The 23,092-nt window shown below is 39.5% G+C and overlaps 1 protein-coding gene across 4 annotated transcripts in view; it reads left to right on the forward strand.

Moving 5' to 3' along the window:
• Positions 1-23,092, forward strand: part of rnls (renalase, FAD-dependent amine oxidase) — a 106,585-nt gene that overhangs the window by 25,896 nt on the left and 57,597 nt on the right. The window lies entirely within an intron of this gene.

Below are 23,092 nucleotides of genomic sequence, written 5' to 3' on the forward strand. Positions count from 1 at the left end.
GGAACTGCTGTAGCTGGCAGGCTGAATTTTAGTAGTTATAGGATGTATTTGGACCCTTGGCATTATCTTTATAATCCATTTATTTTTCTAAATTCAGTCATATGTAAATATCTGGGAAATCCTGGTCCAACTGCATGTCTTTAAATTTTTTTTAAGCAAAAATAATACAATCTCAGCAAAATGTGTAATTTGACCAGGAGCATCTAACCCTTTTCTGATGATGCTTTTACCTTTGTCTATTTATCTGTACCAAAAATATCAGTATTGAATTATATATAATATATATGTATTTATTTTTAATCATTTTAAATTGGCCATTACATTGGTTCAAAATGCCATTATGAGTGGACCAATAGAAATGGCCCAAAATATAGTAGCCTCTTTCTGAAGCCCATCCCAAGTGTCATAGTGAAAACTGTTACCATGGATGGAAATGAAAATGAAAATATAAATTTTTTTAAATATTAAAATTATTTTACAAAAATAATCATTCCCTGTAACTCTGTAACCATTGGCCTTTTTTGAGTTGCTAGTGAATAATGATGTTTAAAAAAAAATAAAAAAGGAAAGGGATATTTTGTGAAAACTATTCATACATTTATACAAAGATGACCAAACCAAGACAGTAGAGACAGCAGCTATATTCTTTATATCCAAATCCATTTGCCGTAGTTAAAAATAACATTTAAGCACAGTAATTTTAATTGCCATTTTAATATAACAGTTGCATAATATTAAAAATGACACATCATTGTTTTCACCAAATTCTGGCAAGCAACAAAATTTTATTCATTACTGCATTCATTATGAGTTCCCTCACAAGCAAGTGTATCGATTTATTCTTTTCTTTGGATTAACACTGTATCCAAAAGTATGTGTGAGTTTTGGTTTTGACAATTTAAAGATGGTGATTTTGATGTTAGTAATTTTGAGCGTAGCACATTTATACTTAACTAATTAATTATTTTAATAAGATGACAATTGTCATTTTCAATACCACACAACAGTTACAACCATAAAATGACAAAAGTATGGGAGAATGTTTAAATTTAAATGACCATTATATGTTACACAAAAATGCTTTAAAACTTATTTGTACACTTAATATATTCCATCAACATAAATTTTGCCATTGTTCACTTTTAAGATAAGCCAAAAAATTGCAGGCTATGGATACTGTAATATTAAGGAACTAGTTAAGGATTTATTTCCTCTGTAGCCCCCGAGTGGCACAATGGTCTAAGCATTGGCCATATCAACGAGAGACCTTTAAATTTGATCCCTGCTGATGCCTCCACCATCTGGGGCAGGAGTCTAAGTGAACATAATTGTACCCACCCTCTGGGTGAGTAAGATGGCCCTTCTCTCCTACATTCTCTTTGCCTACAGTGCCTAGCATGGGTGTCTTTCAGCTGAAATTAAATAAAAATAAAAAAAGTTTTGTTTTTTCATGACTATTTTGGTGGCTTGGTGGTGAGTGGTGAGATCTTGTGTTCAAGTCTGAGTGGAGTGTCCATGTTCTCCCAGTGTCTGTGTGGGTTCCCTCTGGGATCTCTGATTTTCTCCCACAGACCTAAAACAGTTAGGTGAATTGAATGAGATTGTATGAAAATGAATGTCAGTACGTGTTTATGCTCAGATATGAATTGGCAATCTATCATGGGTGAAATCCCTTGGTGCTCGATGCAGATGGACCAGGTGGATGGTAGTTCCTGTTTGAGAATAAGCTGTATGTGTTTGGCTACCTCTTCTTGCCAGTGTGTGTGTTGATAGAGCGTTGAATGGAATGCCGTTCTGTGCCATGTTGATTGTCTAGTGTCTTGGGTGTCTAGAACAGCACTGTATAAATATAACTATAAATTTAAAAAACGTATAAATCTTTATGGCATACAAGAGTGTGGAGTGCCACTTCTGACAATGCAACTCCAAATTAGCCACAAATTACAATTCTGAATTCCACTGTGCTGTGCTAAAGCACCTTTATTCAGCATAAAAGCCACAGCCTGTTGACATAAGCATGCTCGGATCCTGAACATTAAACATAGGCCAGTGGAGGAGGGAAGAGTGGGGATAGTACGGCACAGTACGATTCAGTCAGGCCAAGTGTGATTAAACCCTTAAACTGAACTGAACTGTACCCAAAATGTCTGAAAGGCTTCCTAAATGTCTCAGTTAGAAGTGGGAATTTGAAAGTCTTCCCTGCTTGGAGAAGCTGTGGGTGCTACAGATAATCCCCTCCCCTGGTGTGCCAAGAGTGAATACCATCTTCAGAGAGTGCCACGATCTGTTTTTGGATTAGAGCAGAAGATGAATGAGCATGGAATCGCTCTCTAAATTAAGAGAATGTCTGTTTCTGATTTCCTGCACAAAAAAGAGAAAAGTTCCTCTAAGAGAAAGGCCAGGAAAAGCTTGGACTAAATACTGCGCCTGATAGATATAACGGTAGAATTGCTCCCTCTGCCAGTCGTCTCCCAACCCAAGCGAGATTATTATGAGCAATGGCAGTCTTTGCACATTTCGAATGCTGATTCTCATCTTAATCTGTTCCCTCCTTGGTGTAAGCCACACAAGGAAAAACAAAACCGTTGCCACAAAAATAGCACGTCCCCTGAGATGAAAACACTGTTGGTTTTCAAGTAAGGGACAAACTGTATCTTTTCAGCATTTAGTCATACACTACATGGCCAAATGTTTGTGGACACCTGCCTACTCAGATTTTCTTGTAAATTGTAGGGTATTTATAGGGATTTTCTACCATTTTGCTGCAATAACACCTTCTGATGTTTGAGGAACACTTAAGACTAGCTGTTGAAACGTTGTGAGGATTTGATGGTATTCAGCTCTAAGAACATTAGTGAGGTCAGATACTGATGTTGGATGATGAGTTTTGAATCAGATCTTCACACATCCCTTTTACTGGGTCAATGAAAATTTTGCTGCTCCAAAACACAACCACAATACTGGGGGCTTTATACCCTTCTAGCTGACACTTGGCATCGGGCATAGTGAGATTAGGCTCATGTTTCTGTGAAGATTATACAAGCTGTGTGTTCACAACTGAACATCTGTGCACCCTAAAGGAGATGCAGATGATTTTGGTGCATTTATTATTTTCAAAGATAATAATATTCAGAGAATATTTTCTCACTATTCTCTCTTTCAGAATAAACTCTCTGGTCTGTTTCTGCACTGGAAAATGGTTCAGTGTTTTATTAAGTGCTTCGGTCTGAACTGCCGTTCTCATTTCACCATTGCTGGGTAATATTGACATTTGCAGAGACATTATTTAAGGTGGAAATGGCTCATGATTGGCGAGACCATAGCTAAACACATATCGAAAGTGCTACAAGACTAAACAACATGATTGACAAATGTGTTTTTGTGGTGGTTCAAACAGTGAATTAAAACTTACAGGGAAATTAACCCTCAGCCACATACAATATGCAATCGGTTTCTTACTCAAACATAAGATGCAAAAAAAAAAGCTGAATCAACACAAACAGAAGGGGGGTGTATGTTTTACTGTAAGAACAGCAGTAGTTTTCCGTAATTTCCTGCATTGCTTTTCAATCAATATTGTAATCAAAAACACTTTTTTTTTGTTTATCAAATTCTGAGGATGTTTCCTTACCATTTGCTGCTCTCAAGTCCGTTTGCGTGCTCAAAACCATTCTAATGTGCTTACACGGTATGTGTAAATGGGTAACAAAAAATGGTCTCAGGCTTTCTCTCTCCACCCATTGCAGAAAAAAAATGGAATTTATATGACAACAAATAAAACAGCATGAACTGAGATGAGGATATTGCTCTATTTTAGCTACATAAGTGGTTAATATTGACTTATTTATGTTGTAGATGGAAGTTTGTGAGAGCTGCATGAAAGTAAACACAAACCTAAAGTGCTACATAACTACACAGCTCAAGTTACAAAAAGTCTCTGTGGTAATTCAAACAGTGAATAAAAACTTACAGGCAAGTTAAATTTCAGCCACATACAAACAACCATTCTTTTTTCCTCATTCCACCTTAAAAGACGCAGAGCTTCTAAATGAAAACAGATCAAAGAAAAGCATTTCCTGCAGTCATAGATGCTGCCTTTAAAGTGGCTGAATTTACTTATTATAAGGTGTCTAATATTTGAACATGTACTGTGTGTTTTTCTAGGTAAGTTCAGCTCACTAAAAGTAAGCTTTGCTTGACTGCTCATGTGAGTGAATTGGAGCTGCTCTAATTTGGTGTCAGGACCCTGCTATCGAGTGATCTAGAGCGCTTGCATGATTACGCAAATATCTGGATTGATGGAGTTGTATTGGAGTGGCCAGCCCGCGTTGCAATGCCCGCCCTAAATGAATTTACAGTAATTTAGATAACCAAATTGATCATGTTGTCACAGTAAAGTTGATTTCATTTGCTCTCTGAATTAGTCTGGAGTCAGAAATGGGACGTATTGATTTCCTATGGAGCATTGCTGAACGGCCATTTGCGGGCACTTGCCAACATACTGGACAATGAGATGAATCGGGCTCTTGATGTGTTCTTGTAAAAAGAAAAAACAGGGAGGTATGTGCTGTGACATGGGACTTGGATGTGTTTCTCATGTTGGCATAAAGAGGAGGGGGGAAAAAAGAGGGCCATCTAACAGGCCACCTTTGACCAGTTGCTTAAAATAAATGGTGGGGCTTGACGTCAGCAATGAAGCCCTCAGGTGGCTGCCCTAAATATCTGTGTTTGGTCCCAGATTAAACCGGAGCTATCTCCGAAATAAAACAGGCGATTGTTGCTCATGAGTAGCTCCTGTTTACCCACCCAATTTTTTTTTTTTTTTTCTTCACTGACATCAGAGCCACGCTCGCTCCCTTTTGCGCGACTACACAAAGATGGCCTGTCTGTGAGCAAGAAGGAGGGAGGGGAATTAAAAAAAGAAGAAGGAAAAAAGGGAGAAGTCCCTCCAGCAAAGACATTAATAAACATCCTGGCGAACGTGCTTTTTAGAGTGGAGTGCAGCTGTGGAGGTGCAGCAGGAGAAATAGTCTCTCTCTCTCTCTCTCTCTCTCTCTCTATCTCTCTCTCTCTCTCTCACTCCTGTAGGCCCCAGATCAACCTCCGGAAATAGAGAAAATGAGAGTATTCATTTGGCCACCAGATCCGAAGCCTGTGTTACTCTCTCTCTCTCTTTCTCTTTGTTTCTTTATTTGTTTGTCTCTTGCTGCCTCCATCCTTCCCCCTTTTTCTCTCTTACTCACACTCTCTCTCTCTCTCTCTCTCTCTCTCTCTCTCTCTCTCTCTCTCTCTCTCAGCTCATGCTGATGCATGTGTTGTGGTGTATTATCTTCTGCTGCTATGTCAGTTAAAGGGGTGGGCCTTGACCTTTGCCATTTCAGCGCAGATGCTGCTCGGTGGAGAATGCTTCACTCATCTGGTGTTAGATGCTTAGTGCCATTTTTGTTATGATGAGACTCTAAACTGTTTGTGTTTTCCCCTTCAACAGAGAGCCAGATGTATGGAAAGGCTCACTAGACCTGTTAAAAGATTTTGCTCATGCATTTGTGAGAAATGCATCATATTCATTTCAATATATTTTGTCCTGTATACTGTAGAAAATCCTGTTTGAAATTTGTAAGTAAAAATAACTTAATAGTGTATGTAGCGTTTGCTTTAACTCAGTGGTTCTCAAATTTTTTTTTAATCATTCCCCACCTCAGACGAAGGGGAATTTCTGTGCCCCATCTGTACCATATTGCCCCAACAAAGAGTAATAAAATACAATAAAATGCAAGTTTACAACTTTCTAATTTATTTAAGCAACATCAACTTCTAACTTTAAATCAGTAACATAACATTATAATTCAAAAAAACAGAAAATTGGCCTACTAATTAAAATGTGCTTTAGTTTCTTACATTTCAATCTGTGCAAAAATGAGCAAAGGCAGGTGCAAAGGCATAGGAGTGAGCTTGATATTTTGGGGGTGGGGGGTGCATGTTTGCTGAGTCAAAGTCCACCCCATACCCAAAATATTAGATAGCTATAAGTGGATTCCTATGTAGATAAATAAAATACTGCATTTATAATGATGCAAAATTTCATACCTCACAAGAATCAATAATCTTGACTTATATAAATGTACAATATAAAATAATAAAATAAAAAAATGTCTGTAACGTCTTAGATCAGTTATTCAGCAACACCCTTCCCTTCAGCCTCACCCTATGTCCTGCTTCAATCAAACTTCCCATTGTTTTTAACTTTTTATTGCTGAGAGCAAAAGCTTAAAAAGTCACACTGACTCACTCCAACCGAGCTTATCATTCATTCATTTTCAGTAACTGCTTATCCAGTTCAAGGGCACGCTGGGTCCGGAGCCTATCCGGAATCACTGAGCGCAAGGCAGGAACACACCCTGAAAGGAGTGTAACACACACTCACACCCATGGACACTTTTGAGAATGCAATTCACATACCAATGTGTTTTTGGACCATGGGATGAAACTGGAGCACCTGGAGGAAACCCACAAGGACACGGGGAGATCACACTTTACTCACAGACAGTCACCCGGAGCGGGGCTCGAACCCACTACCACAGGACCCTGGAGCTGTTTGACAGCGACACAACTTGTTGTGGCACTGTGCCGCCCCCAACCAAGCTTATTCACAACAAATTCATAATATCTGCCACTCAGGAATACAGACATGATAATATTATAATAATAAAAAAATCATACTTCATACATCATGCTTCTTCTATCACCTAAAGGTCCACACCAACATGGAATACAGAAGTCCAGGGTAAACAGGAGTAGTTAATGTGCTCAGGGGGATGCTGAGTGTGAAGGCAGTGAAGCTATAAGAGAGCATATTTCACTGGCATGAATGAGCACTTCTCACTGGTGCAAGCAAGCTCCCTCGACATTCTCCCTCGGCTGGGAGTGTAGAAAAACCAGGCTCCTACAGGTCTGGAGCACGGAGCACGGGGAAAAAAAGCAACTGAATGAGCCACAATGAGCCAAGTGGCAGTGAACTCAGGCTCTCCCTCTGTGCAATAGAGTTTCATTAGAATTTTCCGTTCTACCTTAAATGGTGCCAATGAACATTGTCTTTTAATGCAGATGAAGGTAAATTACGCTGAGAAAAGTAAATAAAGCTCTATAAATGCCATGAATGGAAATGAAACCACACAGTGCAGAAGTAATCTTACAAGTTTTATTTAGAGCAGACTTTAAGGAGAAATGGGAAATCTTAATAGGAAACTGTAACTTCAGCCGCACTTTTTTCAGCAGCACAGTGTTCACCATGTCGGAAAAGTCAGTCCAGATTGGATTCTCATCTTGTCTCGCTCTTTGTTAGAGGCTGTATTGCTGAACAGCCAGTTTTTTTTTTTTTTGTGATTTGTGGATGATTGTATTGACTTGAATATTTGGCAGTTGAATCCGCCATCTTGCATAGAGAATGCTTTGTGGGTGGCATTGATCTCATTTGGTGAGGGCAAAACATACATGGGGAAGGACCAAGTTTCCAAAGGGTGGGGCTATAGGCCATCCACAGGGTGAAAACAAGGCTTTTTTTTCTGCTCAGGACACTACACTTTTACACTGAATTGAGACTTTGCTGCCATTTATAGTCTGGGACCATTCACCTTTGATCAACCTTTGAATTAAATACCCTTGATTTAAAATAAGCCCAGCAATCAGTTAGGGTTAGGGTTAGCCATACCAAACTCTTTGTACTTCTTTAGTAAACACTAGTGGTGAATTAGCGCCATCAGTGTGTTTGATGCAGTAGCAGATTGCCAGGGGTTAGCAGACAGTTTGGAGGCATCTATGACGCTATCAACGCTTTAATGAACTGCATGAGATAGTGTTTTCTATTCCAGGTGTTTTGGCTGTGGTTGGATTCCACTTTAACCTTGGCAGTAAGTGTGTAGATCTCATCAGCTGCATAGCCCAGCTTCCTCTTTTGCCAGCAACTCCTACATGACCCGACTCCCTGTGCGCAGTTGGAACAGTAATTTAGGTTTCTCCCCTAAACCTGTGTGTGTCATCTACATCACATGTCATTTGTACAAACGACTGTTGAAGCAAGGGTCTGACCTAAGCCCTGGCTAATGATGTCTTGCTCCCTAAAATCCAACAAATACACCCCCCCACACACACCCATCCATGCTGGATACACCCACCCTGCCCGATAAATGCTTTATTTATTGTTGGATGCGGTTCACCAGCAAGTGCATTAAAGGTTAGAAAAACAGCTCCCAACACAGTTTCAGGTTTATTTTTTCCCCTTATTTTGGGATGCTTTCCAGAAGCTCCCAGGCAAGTATTAAATCAACCTTTAAAGGACTGCGAGATCATAAATTGGAAAGCGGAGCAGCTCTCTCATGCACTCTGAATAGCTTTCCAGTGCGCTACACTGCTGTGTGGATCAAGTCCCTAAGGGGAACGGCAAAGGCCAGCCCTCCCTGGGAACAATGAAAAATACATGGGAGTTGGTTTACTCTGTTCGAGACAATATTGCTTTGAACAATACTGACCCTGAATAAATCAGCCCCCTGCGTTCAAAAATAAACTTTTGTATTTGTACTTGGAGCAGTTTAGTGTTAGATTGGGATTGCAATGTTTAATTAGCAATGTTAATATTTCTAAGGCAATGTCATTTTGTTGATTTGAATAAGGTCTACATGTGAATAACTTGTAGACAAGGCACTCTATAATTCATTTTACACTAGATAACAGAACATTTCTTTACAGTTTTGTGATATTCAACAAATAGAGCACTGTGTTCAGTGTTCCATATAGCTTCTGATTTGGATGTGGGAGGGAATGAGGTCACACTAGAACTGATGGCTCAGTTAAACATTCAAAAAACCCTATGCTCCAGATTAGTATTGCTAAGGTCAGTTTGTGCTTCTGCGTAGAACCTACACAATAGGCAAAGTGTAGTTCCTGCATCGATGTGAACCCTACACCATACTCTATGCTGAAGCCTGATACGCATCCCAGAAATGTAAAAACGCTTGGCATTGACGCAGACCGCAGCAACCGTGATTGGACCGCAGTCGGACAAATATGATCCAAGTAGATCTGAAGAAGACTAGAAACTTGAACTCCCCTTCTCCACAAATTCATGATAGCAGATTTTTGCAAACATAAACTGACATCAATCAATCAATCAAAAATATAGAAAGCTTTCCTCGTACCGTATGAGAACTACGCTCTCTTCCAGTTAGAACCATACTCCCTAAATAATGCACTTTACAGATTTATAAAGCTAACTCTATTACACTACTAAATTGTATACTACATAGATGTTTGAGATTCAGCTCTAGTGATTGTAGGTGTAAAGAAATATAAAAATGCTCACAATGGTGTAGAGCACTTGCACAGGCTACAGTGTAGGCACTACTTTTAGTCAACACAGAAGCATAAATTGCCATTTAGCTTGTTTCCAGTTACCACTATTTGTGAACAGCATATTTTGTGATATTTTGCACATTCGAACACCACGGAAACACACACATGTAGCACATTACGGTATGTGTGACTGATTTAATAAGACACAAATAGATAGAAGCCCTAATAAACTTCACAATCCTATAGCTTTTACACATTTTTAATGTGTGGATGGCCATCTTGGATTCTTTACGCAGGGGTGGTGAGGCTCCCCTAACATTCCAAGAAGGAAATCTGACTTGTGGGGATGTTCCACCTGAAATTTCCAACTTAGAAATTGGAAATTCCAACATCTGAGTTCAAATGGAAAGCAGCATGAGGTCTTAATCTGATGTTGGATTAGTTCTTGGTCACAAATGCCGTTCCAGCTCATCCCAGATGTACTGGATGTTGTGCTGAATTGCTCCAAATAACGTAGTCCTACTGTTCCATACTTGGGGGTCTTTATGACATTGTACCTTATGGTTTCATTCCAATATGCACACGAAAATAAAGGTAGGGGATGATATGGCTTATACTGCTTTCATTCATTTATTCATTGTCTGTAACTGCTTATCCAGTTCAGGGTTGTGGTGGGTCCAGAGACTACCTGGAATCATTGGATGCAAGGCAGGAACACACCTGGAGGGGCGCCAGTTCTTCATAGGGCGACACACACACACTCACATTTACTCAGACCCTCACACTTATGGACACATTTGAGTTGCCGATCCACCTACCAATGTGTGTTTTTGGGCCCACACAGACACTGGGAGAACACACCAAACTCCTCACAGAGCTGTGTGACTGCGACACTACTGCCCTTTACACTGTTTTGTGACATCATATAAAAAATATTATGTGCTTGTCACACAAACCTCATGTTGGGCTATTTTAATTGTGTTCAATCATCAGACTGTAAACTGCTTTCTTCATCCATCCATCCATTATCTGTAACCGCTTATCCAATTTAGGGTCGCGGGGGATCCAGAGCCTACCTGGAATCATTGGGTGCAAGGCGGGAATACACCCTGGAGGGGACGCCAGTCCTTCACAGGGCAACACAGACACACACACATTCACTCACACACTCACACTTACGGACCCGGAGGAAACCCACGCAGACACGGGGAGAACACACCAACTCCTCACAGACAGTCACCCGGAGCGGGAATCGAACCCACAACCTCCAGGCCCCTGGAGCTGTGTGACTGCGACACTACCTGCTGCGCCACCGTGCCGCCCACTGCTTTCTTTACTTTGCTTTTTGTTTCAGTATTTCAGTAAGGCAGTGTAGCTGTTTCCACTACTGAAAATATTTATTGTGGGATTGTGTGTTGGGTGGTTATGAACGAGTTAACTCCCCTCACACCAACCCCTATGCAGCATTGGTGATTAACAGTGTGTGCTTTCCATACTTCCTCTCCCTAGTGCTTCAACACCAAACACCCAGCAGGGCCTACAAATCCACACACCCCGCTCCACACCACACCATCACACACACCTCCCAAAGGCAGCAGGCTGTAGATTTCCAAATGCTCAGGAGACACTCCTGACAGCATCCCTTCGCACCCCGTTACAGACCTACCACCATGCTGCAGAGGGCGAGAGAGAGTCCTGGTCTTCAGTGGGCAGTTCTCACTCACCCACGGCTCCTGTAGCCATCGTCCGCATCCCGGCTGTTCTCTCACCGGGAAACTTCCACCGTCTGGGACATGTTTGGCTCTGTAGTAGATAACCAAAAGATGAACTTTGCTTTGTGAGAAAACGCCCTTGTGCTGTTATTTCTCTCTCTCTCTCTCTCTCTCTCTCTCTCTCTCTCTCTCTCTCTCTCTCTCTCTCCTTCTTTCTCTCTCTCTCTCTCTTTTACACACCATTGATTGCCTGTGAGCCATAGAGCATGTTTCACAATAACATTGAATCCCCCCCTCTCTATTTTATGACCATGCCCCCGCCAGATGGGAGAAGGCCGGCCTGTTTATGATGTATAACTGGCCCAGCAAATAGCGTGCCACTCCGCATGGCTGCCACTCCAATTTCTACCTCAATCTTCTGTGAGGCATTACAGAAGAGCAATTAACAGGAAATAGTTTGCAAAGGAAGGCCTGTCAGCAAGGGCACATTCAGATAATCAACATAGGCCATTTCAACTTGTACTGAACTTCCTTCAAAGGTTAGAAAACATCTACATATTCGTGACACATTATATGTATCACTGTATCTATTAGGTGTACAAATACCATTTTTGTTCTGTTCTTGGGGAAAATGTTCTATCCAAAAGTATGTGCGAGTTGTGGTTTTGGTGAATAAAAGATGAACATCATATCAGTACTTTTATTCATTTATTTATTTATTTTAAAATTATAAGAAGGACAAAAGAGATCTGGGTAACTTTAAGAACTATATTGTGGTGGTTAAACCACTGGGTCAGAGTAAAATAACAAGTCTTGTGTGTATGCAGGGGTTGTACCACTTGGACATCCACCACCACCTCAGTGTCAATGCAGCACTGAAGATGATTCACCTGTTGGTGGTCCTGTTGGGATCCTGACCATTGAAGAACAGAGTGAATCTAGGTGAACAGTGTATGTTGAGCAACACATGGACTACAATCTGTAATTGTAGAACTAGAAAGTGCTCCTGTATGGTCAGTGGGGCTGAGATAATGGACAGTGAATGCAGAAACATGAGGGTGGTCATAATGTTATGGTTTATCAGTATGTGTGTGGCAATATATACATGCTAGTGGTGGGCGATCGATTATGAAAAAACACTGGAAAATAATTTTATTCATTTCAAGAACACACTCTTGCAACAAAATAAATGTTATATTAATATATAATACATAATGTTATATAATATATTTAATTTCTTATTTACATTAAATGTAATTACATTTTATTTTAGTACAAATCAAACAATTTCAAACATTCAGAAGAAAAAATGTGTAAACATTTGCTTATTTTGTAAACAACCGTAACTTACCAAGATTCTGACATTGTATAAAAAAATATTTATAATATTGATATTTTACATGCAAACTACCTCCACATGACTGAAGTCACTCATCCTTAAGAGCAAATGTTTGAATGTAGAGCAAATTTCCATCATACCTGTCTCTGGGCTTAAATGACTCATGTAACTAATGTAAGCCATATTACGTGGAACTGCATGAAATCATTACGTAAACAAGTCAGAATATCACAGTATAGATTTTTTTATCAGCCCTAATAAACACACAGAATGAGTAAGTGTGCAATGCAGATGTGCAGAGTCAACTGGGCTGAAGCCAGGCTCACTGACTCATGCAAGTGCATAGTGTTCTTTCTTGTACCCCAGACCTCCTGACCTGCGCTATACACACCCACATATGCAGCACGTGCTAGGAAAGGAAGCTGTGTGAGGAAGCCCTGTATCTCATGTTTTAGCATAAGATCACCAGGTCTTGTGTTTGGACGCTGGAACTTCTGCATTTAACTTCTAGATTTTGATTTTGGATGGTGGACCGTGGTTTCTTTTGCCTCTTTCCATTTACCCTTACAGACATGGAGCTATTTATTTATACAGCTGATTTGTATTACCAAATTATTAAAGCAAAATTACATGACACAATTACTGTGCAAATGCAATTTAAAGTCAAACCAGCCTATCTAAACACATTCTGCGTTTTCAGGGGTTGCTTCTTGGGAGGATATGACATAATCCACTTACATAAAAAAGGGTAAGGTCAAAGAAAAATACATTTATTAAAAAAAAAGAAGTTTTTGAAACTAAAGTTTAAACAATGATTAAAAGATACAGAGAAGTGAGACTCTTAACAACCATGCAAGGCCTTGACAAAACATCCAAAATTAGATAAAGAGTATTTTAGTTGAGAATATTTTAGTTTAGTATCTGGTTGAGAAAGGAGAAAATCCAGCACTGTTGTTTCAGATCTGAAAAACATCTGAGAAGACACAGGAGTGTGGAATTTTTACTCTCCCATTTATTTGAATGAAATACACATCAGTAATATTCCATCAAACTAATGTTTGCTTATAATCATAAACATGGAAGAAATTGGAAAAATCTGCACAGGATATCTCCACTGTTTAAGTTTAGCTATGAATGAAAAATCAACCAAAAATAGGGGATGTAACGAAACTAGGCTTAAAGGAACATTAAGTAGCATTTGTACCTTAAAATAACATCTTTAAAATCACTGTGATGCTACATTGACCTGTAATAAGGAGAATAGAGCTTCTGTCATTGCTACTATGGGCTCAGCACTGCAGAAATTGCACTATGTAACCTATGTAGGAGAGTGGACAAAAACATGGTTAAACACAGCAAAACACATGCAATGCATACAGAGGAATAAGAGTCCAGGTTAAATATGGTGAAAATGAGAATGTAGAAGAAAGAGAACCAAGCAATAGTGGCTAAAATGCAGAGCATCTGCTCCTCGCTCTTTACTGTTGTGTGCTTGTGCTGAACATGAGCTGTGTGTGACTCACTTAAAGGAACAGTTCAGAACAGTGCTGTTTAGACAGGGGTAGTATGGTGTGTTGTTTGATGCTTGTGGTATTTTGACCAATGTCTGCCATTTCATAGAGACCCCATATAAATATTAGAGGGAAAGGGGCACAGAATGTCCCCTTTAATCACAGACTAAGAAAAAACTGCCATTTGCTACTCTTCATATTGACCAAACTTATAACCATCAGAGAGAGAGAGAGGGGGGGGGGGGGTTGATAAAAAACAGATTAAGCAAGAAAGAGGGAGAGAATTTTTAAGAAGAAAAAAAGAGAGAGTGCGAGAGGGAAATGTGTGGAAGAAAGAGAGGGCAAGGAAGGAAAAGAGATAGAGGGGGACAGAGGAACAGAGGAAGTAAAAGGGAAGGAAATGTGGGAGGGGAAATGGTGAGAGGTAGAATTGACCAGGTTGGGCTCTGTCAGCATATAGTACCTGAGAGAGACCACTCTCACATCAAAGATCCAGGGGCCACGAGCCCACAGCTCAACACTTAGCTCCCTGAGCTGCCCACCGGAAAACGTTAACCTCCTCACACTCACTACATTACAGTGTGTGTGTGTGTGTGGATGTTGTTAGGGTGAGCTTGGCAGGTTGAAGGAAATGAAGAGCTGTCACTCACACAGCACCTATTAGACTGAGAGTGATTGTAAATGAGTGAGGGGAGTCAGGGTAGCACTAGGTCTCATTTTTCACTACTCACTTTCTTTGTTTTTTTCTCTCTCTCTCTCGCTATCTCTTATTTTCTGTTGTCCCTCTTTCATTGCTTTCCATTTCCAATTTCTCTCACTTTGTCTCTCTCTCTCTCTATGTTGCGGAATTTAAAATGTTCACACAGACACTGAGCAGACTCCTGCGCACCTCACAGCTCTGCAGGAATGAATGTGCAAAGAGGAAGAAGACATAAAATGTGTGTGTGTGTGTGCGCGCTGTATGAATGCTCTGGAGATTTATGCTGAGCTCGCTCGGGAACAGTGTAAGGGTTTTTTTTTCTTTCTCTTGCAGGAGATTGAGGGGGCCCTGTTTGGTGGAGCCTTTTACTCTCTCATATTGAGTGCATTTGGAAGTGCCTGTGCAGGAGGAAAGAGAGAAAAAATAACAAAAATTATGTAATGAAATCAAATTAATATAAACTAACAAACAGGACAATTTACAAATCACTAGCAATATAATACGATTTTTTTTCCCTTAAAGGTATAAGTACATTCTTTTCTCAGAGGGAGGAGGGAATATTTGTAACTTTTCATAATAGTACTGTTTAAATAGTACTGACAAATAAGAAAATTAATATTATTAATATCAACTGGAGTTAGTTCACTAGTATCAGTTGGTTAGTTCACAAGCTCAACAGGACGTCTCAGAACTCTGCAACATTTACACAAGTAATATATCTCACAGAGAGGGGAGGACTGCTGAATTTGTCTTATTTCACATGAGTGTGTATATTTGCCTGAAATATTGTAAAGTTAAGTGGTGGGGAGACATTTTATGGAATTATTGTGTTTATAAAACTCCATATAGCTGCGTACAGCCTCCTTAAACTTCACTTGTTTCACTCTAACATCCATCCATCCATTATCTGTAACCGCTTATCCAATTTAGGGTCGCGGGGGGTCCAGAGCCCACCTGGAATCATCGGGCACAAGGCGGGAATACACCCCGGAGGGGACGCCAGTCCTTCACAGGGCAACACAGACACACACACACTCACTCACACACTCACACCTACGGACACTTTCGAGTCGCCAATCCACCTGCAACGTGTGTTTTTGGACTGTGGGAGGAATTATTTTGGGCTTTCTTGTTTTTGAAATGCCAGAAACACCTCTGTGACAATGGCCAAATGGCTAATGGTGGTCTGGCAAAACTAGGCTTGCCTAGTTTCTCATTGCCCTTGTATATATGTGTTACAGTGATGTTCCTTAACTAATGGTACAGAAGATGTACCTTTGAGGGCACCACCTCAGTGACAATTAAAGCTACAATCATGAGTTATTCTGAGAGTGTATAATAATAACACCAATAATACTCAGAATCCATTCAAACTCTTACAAGAGTGAAGCATAGGTGGGTTGATTGCATGGCTTGTGAATTCCTGCCACAAAACAGATGGCACGAACACGTTCAATCTCAGCCCTATTTTCTCTGCCACATATATGTTCAGAACTGACAGACCTGCGAATGCCTTGTTTTGAGCTTTGAGAACTGAGCAGAATAAAAGTACAAGAACATGCTTAAAGTATCATTCTCCCTCGCTAAAGAACACAGCTCCCCACCTGTTTGACAGCTGTGTAAGGAAAAGGGCAGCACAGCTAAATATTCCTCCAGATGAAGGTAATTGAAGATCCATCTGGAAAAATGCAAAGCATCCCATCAGGTCCTCCTACAACAAACCGCTGGAAGACCGCTTCCCCTGCTGCACTCAGTGCACAGAATGAAAGCCACTGTAACAATGTTTGAAAATTCAGGCATTGCTTGTAGTGCTCTGGGTCAAAGCCGCCCTTTTGTGAGGCGTTTAGAGCTGACCTTGGACCTGCCTCCTCCACCCACATCCTACACTTAAAGAAATAACTCTGCAAAAAACATGTAGAATTTTATTCTTATCCCAAATGTAGCAGATCTGCCAAGGCTAGTTTGGTGTCTGAGGTTTGTTTGTTTAGTTGCTTGCTCTGTTATGCAGTATTACAGTATCACACATCCCCCCAACAACATCAAGTATACTAACCTGAAATAAACTTGCCTATGTTTTTTTTTTACACTGTATAGCAGAGATGGGGACTCGAGTCTGAGAGTCATATGTCAATCAAACAGTGACAGACTCAACTTGAGACTCGCCTTCCAATGACTGTGACCCGACTTGGACTCGAGATTTGGGAATGGTGAACAATCTTTGTGTAATATTATTATTATTGTTGTTATTATTATTATTATTATTTTCTTAATGTATATCATTCGTGTTTGTTTGGTGACCTGCGTTCAGTTCCCTCCCTGCCATGTGCAGTGTAGTGCATGCGCACAGCCTTAGCACATTCACCCACTGGAACTGATGCTTTTATTGTTACATTTGGTTGTATAATATAGTTATTTATTAATATATATTGGTTACATTTTGCTGGATTTTTATTTATAGTATTAAATGGACTAAGCTTATAGGCTGCATATTTATTTGTTATTATCTGGTTGTCATGCTTTGTGCCCTGGTCCTTTTGTTTCCCTTGTTTGGCATGTGCTCTTTTAGTCTCTTCCTTTGTCCCTTCCTTTGCCCAACCTTAGCCTTGCCCTTCATTATTTTTCCTAGCTGTGCTTCCTTTGTGATCCTACCCCCTTGTTATCCTTCTCAGGCGTTCCCTGTCTGTGGTCATGTGTATATATACTCCCTTGTTCTAAGTGATCCTTGGACTAGTCTTATGTGTAGATGTGTGTGTTTCTGTGTTTTGAGTGTTTACATATGTCGAGATCAGTTTGAAGTTGTTTTCTTGTTTAGTTCTGTCAAGTTTAGTCCAGCTTGCGTGTCCTTTCTTTGTTTGTTTTGTTTGCTTTTGTTAATAAAACTATTCCTTGCATATCTGTCCACTTCCTTGTCCTCCCTCAAATATGACACTGGGTATTTTAGCCAAATGCTGTTTATGTGTACTATGCTCTTTGCAGCATAAAAACTACAGAATTACAATAGTTTTATTCTTTCTTAGTGCTTATTAAAAATAAACAGCCCACTTAACTATATATTAATGTCCACTCATATCCCAAACCTGTCCAAGGCGCACTCAGCCAAGTGTTAATTCTCCACGTGAGAGTTCATGGGCAAGGACTCACTGACGAAAACTGGTCACTTGTGATACTTTAGCCTGTGCTAATAAATGACTAATTCAGGAGTTTGGGGCTCTTAGAAGTCAGTGGAGTCGAGTAGGGGAAGAGAAAAGAGAGGGTTGTTAAGCCTTAATACTCACTACAGAAAGAGCTTAAGGATAGGCTGGCATTTATGAGAAGAGCAGAGAACTTGAGGAAAAGAAGGAATGTGCTAGGGCAGCCTTTTTTAGGAATGCTTTTTTTATTTTGTGAAGACCTTATTTGGTAAGGAGAAATCTGGGAGTTTGAAAGTTGGAAAGAGGAAATTTGAGAAGCATTTTAATGGTGTGTACAGTGCTTTGCCGCTTATTTAAAAGCAAACAAATTAATTGATACATCAATACAGCAAAAGGCAGGGGTTTCTGGCTTTGTAGGATGATCTGGCAGCATGATCTGGCATCAGATTCAGACAGCAAAGATAGAGGGTAGGGATCTACATGTCGTTTTCTTAGATTTAACTAATGCACTTGGCTCAGACAAAAATTAATAGGCTGGTTAAGCATATTTTGAGGATATTCAGTTTTGCTTTATCATGGCAGCTGTTAGAAATCAGTATAAAGGCTTGATGTTTGATTTTGGGGAAGTTAATCGATAATCTAAGTTTGGCTAGGCTGAAAGTTAAACCGAATCTAGAAGTCTGTAGATTGCCAAGAATAAATTGTGCAAGAAATTTTGTAATGGAAGGAGAAATTATCCCTACTGGTAGTGGAGAGACCAGTGAAGAGTTTAAGTAGGTGGTATAGTGCAGTGCTATTGGTCAAGGCTATTCACAGAAGTAGAGAGAATGGAAAGGGATATGAACAAGGCTTTAAGGAAGTAGCTAGGGGTGCCATGTTGTTTAAGTAGTGTAGCATGTTATGGAAGCTACCACTCACAAGTTTAGCTGAAGAATTTAAATGTGCATAGGTGAGTCGTGAGATGAGCTTGTCAGGAATTGTGGATGCAGTGGTAAAAGCAGCAGCACCAGTCACAAAAACAGGAAGGAAGTGGAATCCTCAAATTTTGGTGCAGGTAGACAGGAATTCATTAGAGCTAAGGTATGTGATTGGGAAAGTGCAGTGAGCATGCCTTGGGTCAGGTGATTTGTGGAAATTTATGCTGGGAGCATCTTACAACGTTCTTCCAATGCTGCAAAATCTTGTCCTTGGCTAGGCTGTAGTCAGGTAATTGAGCTAAACATTATTCAAATGGATTTTTGATTCTTTGTTTCATTTCCTTTTGTTAAGATCATAATAGATACTCACTTTGCGGACGTGTCTTTCTTCAGATTTTTAATGACTCTCTGATTTTTTTGCTCTCCTTTTGTCCTGTTTTTAGATGTACAACGTTTAGCGTTTTATCAAGCACCAAAACAGCTTTAAATGGGAAAGTATGACCCTTGGAACATAGATTTCTAGAAACATATGGATGACCTAAATCACTGTTAGGAACTGCAACACAAGGTGTGCAATTTCTTGCATGCATTAAGAAATTGATACAAAGAGCTGTTGAACAGAAAGAGATGCTATGAAATTTAATGTGCTTCTGTCTTTGCTCACTCAAAAAATAAATAAATAAATCAATAAATAATATGTGTCCTTAAAGTTGTTTAATGGTCACCACTGGGGAAGGTTATAACAGAAAAAGAAATATGATGGTAGGAGGGATTGTTGCTTATTTATATGGGCAGTATAGAATGATAATGATAAAAAACAGAGTTAATTTGATATTTACAAAGATCATAACACCAGTATATCATCACCACCTGTTTCATTATTCCAGTACATCCCCAAATACAGTGTAATCCATCCAGGGTGTCCTGGGTCTAGCCCAGGGCCTACTTCATGTTGGATGTGCCTGGTATACCTCCAGTGGGAGGCCTCCAGGAATCATCCTCATTAGATGCCCAAACCACCTCAACTGGCTTCTCTCAACGTGAAGGAACAGCGGTTCAACTAGTTGTTCATTTTTTCAGCTTTTTAAAATTATTATCACAAATATTAGAATACTTTTTTCCAAATATAGCTGTTGAAGTCATCTGTTAAACAATGCAACATATATGTAATGCAGACCAAAATATTGCAGTGTCAGTGTTTTCCAGTATCCCTATACTTCCAATTTCCTTCTTATGCTATTTCCATTATCTTGATACATTTTATGTATATCTTCTTGATAATCTTATCCTTTTAAGAATAAAGATACCCCACAATGTAATCCAAGCATAAACTCTTAAAGTTAAATGTTGTCAAAAGGAAGCTCTCTGTCTTTTAAGGGAAAACCAACTTTTATTTGTACAAGGCTGAAAATGAACTTTTCTGTAAGTTTTATTCACAGTTTGAATTACTACAGAAACTTAAATGGAATTTGAGTTGTTTAATTTTGTAGCACATGTTTAATTTCTTGCAGTTTGGGCTCCACTGAATTTAGAGTCTCATCTACATCAAAATAAGTCAGTATTACCCCCCTGTGGAGCAGAAAGTGAGCAATATCCTCATCTCAGTTCATGCTTTTCAATGTTCAGGTCTCTTCCCTGTCTAAAATCCTCCAAAATGCAGTTATTATGCCGTGAGCAGAGAGAAGAAGCCTAGGACTGAGACACTGATTTTTTTTTTTACCTTTTACAGACACAGAATCTTTGTAAACACATTAGATGGTTTCAAGCATGAAAACTGACCAGAGAGCTGTATTAAAAACTGAATTTAATATATATTTTTTTTATTACAATTGTGAATGCTGCCTTTAAAACACTAAGTAATGTGTCACTACAGAAAAAAATACAGCTTCTAAATGTTCACAGATGTAAAACCAATGTGTAGGGTATTTAATGCTTAATAAGTTGTTCCAATGTTCCAATAAGTTTGGAACATTTCTTAAGAAACATTTTCACTCATTTTTACATTTGTAAATGACAGCTGGGATTTTCAAATTATGTAAAGATAAAAAAGACCATAATGAAAAAAGGGATATGTTCATAACAGGTGTAAAATGCATGCATTCACTTTTGAAGCTAAACAGGTTAGCACAGCTGTGCATTGCTGTGAGTTGTCAACAGACGATACATTCAGCTCTTTTGTGGTGTTTAACAATGGAATGTTCAGCGACCACTTTCTGTTACTGTGAGGGAAGAAGAAAGGCTCTTTATGGACTGGGCCCTGAGGGTCTGCGCTGTCCCCCGAGATCGCTGTGCTCAGAGGCAGCACCAGATTTCTCCATACCAAGGGGCACATTTACATGCTCCTAATCCCTCCCCCCAGATGTTCCACAACGACACAGAAAATGATAAAAGGAGGGCGTCCCAGGATGGTCATGTGACCTGTTGACTCTGAGCTGTCATCTTCTGTAGTGGGGATTTGTTTGCTCCCTAATAAAACAAGCATTTGGTAAAATGTTCTCAGTGTTCATCTGGATTGCTGTAGAGGCTTGGTGGATCAGAAGGGGGCTCGCATGGCATCTTCTTTTGTTGTGCCTAACCGCCCAACTGCAGCAAGTGCTTTCATATGGCCATTGATCGGTTGGAGAAGCAGCCGTGGGTTACATGTTCCTTCCTTTTGATCGTTCACACATGTTTATAAGCCCCATTGATAAGTTTGGACTCTGCGTCACTATTTTTAGTAAGCAAGCAGAACATCTGCATCCCAAATCCTCTGCAAGTTCTTTCTTTTCTTTCGTTTTCTGCAAACTTCATGTGGCTCGGCTTTTGGCAGAAACAGGGGAGCCTTTGAGCCAAAGTAGTATGTATGTGATTCCGCAGGAGTGAACTCTAACCTTTGCTCTATACGCCGAACCCGTGGGCCGTAGATGACTAAAGCAGGGCCAAGCATGAGTCGTCTGGGCCAATAAACAACAGATGTTCCCCACCGGAAACAAGGACAAGGTTTCTTAAAAAAAAAAAAAGGAGGAGGAAAAAAAGCATAAATATCCAAAATCTAAGCCCTAAGTCACTCCTTCAGTATATCCATTTTCTCTTCCACGAGCCTACAGCTCTCAGACTTTAACCTGTCCCCCACTGATGCTTTTAAATGAATGTCTACTGTGGTGTCTCCTTGTTTTTTTACTTTATTATAACATTTCAGAGTAGCTTTTATGATACAGACACTCTCTCTCTTATATATGTACATACAACACACCGCCACCACATCACTGCAGCACTGAGACTCATCCAACAGCTAATTAATCCCTGTTCAGGTGGTTCATTTGGATCCTGGCCATTGAGGAACAAGGTGAAAAGGGCAAACAAATTATGCAGATCAACAGCTAGACTACAGTCTGTAATTGTGGAACTTCAAAGGGCTCCTCTATGGGCAAAGGAGCTGGGAGAATGGACAGTGCGCGTAGAAAGTAAGAGATGGTCAAACTGGTGTAAATGTACTGTATATCTCTTTATAGACAGACACACACACACAAGCCTCAATGCAAAGTAACTTGTGATGCTGTGCAAAACGTAAATCAAAAAAGAAAATGCAATGATGTGCGAATCATTTAAACCCTGGATTTTACTGTAACAGTACAAAGCAATACAATGATTACATCTAAAATGTTGAAATTATGTGGACTATGAATGTAATGGTCTTTTAATTATTCTCATGATCTGTGTATAATAAACAGTATACTTAAGACACCTGTAATAGTATTAGAGAAGGTAACAGTAATTGTAAATAAAAGGGAGATTTTATTGTAGCACAGTAACTCAGTGCCACTCAAATATTCTGTTCAGTATTACCGTAAACTCAGGTGAAATCTAAACATTCGATACTCATGTAATGCATGACCAGTGAAATATTCTTCTAGTATTGTGTGGACAGATAGGTTTTTAGATAGAGCTAAATACATACAGATTTTGCCTGTATTTCAAACCGATAATGACTAACACGTTTATTTTAAACCAGAAAAAGACTGGGTCAGAAAAAAATGGACTGATGAATGTGTAAATATTCAGATTCTTCCTCTTCTGACAGTGGAGAGTCACAAATGCAGTGCCAAAGCCCTTATTGTATTACTGTATTGTTGTATAGTTGCATTGTTATACGTCTACTGTACTTATTAGGGTTCAATCATTGCTTTTTTTTATTTATTTATTATTTATTTATTATTAATATTATTATTTATTTGAGGAGATCTATAATTTATTAAAAATGTTAAAGCTGTGACCAGTCTCTGTAAGGAACAGTTAGCTAAATAAATGTGGCTAACCCTTTTCTCAGAAGACACCTTTCATTTTCTTGTTTGTGTTTAGTTGGTTGAAAGTTACAATTGTATGTAAATTAGTGTTACGTCTGTCAATAATGTTAATCCAGGGTATCTTATTTTTCTGTATTTTATAAATGTATACCTT

This window comes from Hoplias malabaricus, chromosome 3 (genome assembly GCF_029633855.1).
Source record: "Hoplias malabaricus isolate fHopMal1 chromosome 3, fHopMal1.hap1, whole genome shotgun sequence".
In the NCBI taxonomy this organism is placed as follows: Eukaryota; Metazoa; Chordata; class Actinopteri; order Characiformes; family Erythrinidae; genus Hoplias; species Hoplias malabaricus.